A 1,949-nucleotide genomic window follows, 5' to 3' on the forward strand; every position below is an offset into this window, starting at 1 on the left:
TCCCACACCGTGGGATTTCGGTCTGCTAAGCATGTTGACAACGTGTAGCAGCGCGCGTTGGATGCTGCGGCCTGCGAACCGCGCGCACTGATCAATATGGAGGGGAGCTTGGTCGAGGCCGAGAGCGGGGATAGGGGTTAGTTTCAGGGGATGCTTTGGCAAGAGGGCTTGCGTCGGCGGCGGCGGCGGCGGCGGTGATGGTGGTGGTGGCGGCGGCGGCGGTGATGGTGGTGGTAGTGGCGGCGGCGGTGGTGGTCCCGGCGACGACGACATCGGCTATGCCGAAGGTCGATTTGCTGATGGTAGTGGTGGTGGTGGTGGCGGTGGTGGAGGCAAAATGTGAGAACCGCGAAAGGAGAAACGAGCTCTCGCGGCCTTACCGCGCGCAGCTTTAGAGTCAGAGAAAGAGAGAGAGAGAGAGAGAGAGAGAGAGAGAGAGAGAGAGAGAGAGAGACTGTACGTACGTGGTGAGAGACGGCTCAGTATGTACCGCGACGTGGACGCGACCGTACCGCGCACTCCCCGGCCCTAACTCTATCCTTAACTGGGTCAACCCCTCGTACGGGATCCTCTGTGCATTAGCCCCACGAGGGAGAGGAGACCTCGGCAGTAGCAGCGCGCCCGCGGCCAAAGAACACTGCCGTAGAGGTGTCCCCGTTTCTCCTCATCTTTTTCGTTGTCCACGGAAAAGCGCGAATCGCCTGTTCGTATATTTAAAGTATTCGTGCTGTCAAATCGTTTCTCGAGTCGATTTTGCAACAAGAAAATTCTTATTTTAGGATTCAATCGCGTCGTAAAACTCCCACTTTGCTTTTAAGCAGATAATCGAAGGAGTGGGAGAGAGGAGGGGGTTGTAATTTTTAACGAGAGATACGTAAAATTTTTGACGATGGGATTTATCGATGATCCATAAATAGATCTGCAGTGAAAGGTTCGTATATCGGAATAGCTTCGCGAACATGATTTATGGATTAAATCTAATTAGTATGAGCTTTCATACAATAAGCCCTTTTCTCTCAGAGGCAAGCTTCATCGACAGGTTCGACAGCTTGCTTGACAATACGATCTTCGCGTCTTACTTTCTCGTCGATCATTGTTGTATCATAGCGCGTAGGCAGATGGCACGAAGTAATCGCCCTACTTAAGGTCTCTCTTTTGAACGCAGTTCCTCTGCGATCTCGCTCGGAATTATTTGCCAGTGATAGTGCGGCAATCGTACGAAACGTGTCGGCGAAGTTTGAAGTGACGTGCCTGCGGGTTCGAGTCCGCTCGCGAGTGCTTGCATTACAATTTTGCGCTCTGACGTCTGTCGTTCGGCGACACGCTCGTTGGCGCTACACTCGTCGCAACCAGGTCAAGTGTGCCCGCACCACCACCGCTGACCTTCACGGATGCGGGATTCGGGATCTTTTTTACCTCCTCGACAATATTAACCACCGTAATAACGTGCCGTTTCGTCAGTGACCTCAAAATTTCAGGCAGTCACCCTTACGATAATTGATTACTGTGTTCATTAAGGTTTTTTTTTTTTTTAAATTTTAATGGTTATTTCTCCATTGTTAATAATAACCCGTGGATTTTGCAAAATTACAGATACTTATAATTCCACGGATAATGGCTAGAAAATAGATCATTTGATTCTTTTAACAAAATTTGCGAAGTGACTTATCATAAAATTTTTTCGGAATCTCAAAAAAAACTTTTATCGTGTTTATCCATATTTTGTTGCTAGAATTATTTAAGACTCTTTTTCGCGTGTTTGTATTTATTCCGCTTTCACGGGTACTAACTTATATTTTAAATAAGACATACAAAATCGCTAGGAATCCGTGCTGCGAGTAACGTCGACGTTATAAATAGCACTTACCAAGTCGTAAAATTTACGTTGTCTCGCGGTTTCTCCGTCGGAGCTTTCGAGACGTATCATAGAGCTGTCTCTTTCCTTCTAC

General features: G+C 48.1%; 1 protein-coding gene across 1 annotated transcript in view; it reads left to right on the top strand.

The window, feature by feature from the left end:
* The first annotated feature begins 486 nt into the window (after nt 1–486).
* LOC115232705 overlaps nt 487–1,949 on the top strand; it is a 158,224-nt gene continuing 156,761 nt past the window's right edge. Inside the window, exons 1-2 of the mRNA XM_029802739.1 lie at nt 487–703; nt 780–931. The gene's annotated coding sequence lies outside the window, so the exon portion shown is untranslated. The remainder of the gene's footprint in view (nt 704–779; nt 932–1,949) is intronic.

This window comes from Formica exsecta, unplaced genomic scaffold, assembly GCF_003651465.1.
Source record: "Formica exsecta isolate Colony F162 unplaced genomic scaffold, ASM365146v1 scaffold149, whole genome shotgun sequence".
Taxonomy (NCBI): domain Eukaryota; kingdom Metazoa; phylum Arthropoda; class Insecta; order Hymenoptera; family Formicidae; genus Formica; species Formica exsecta.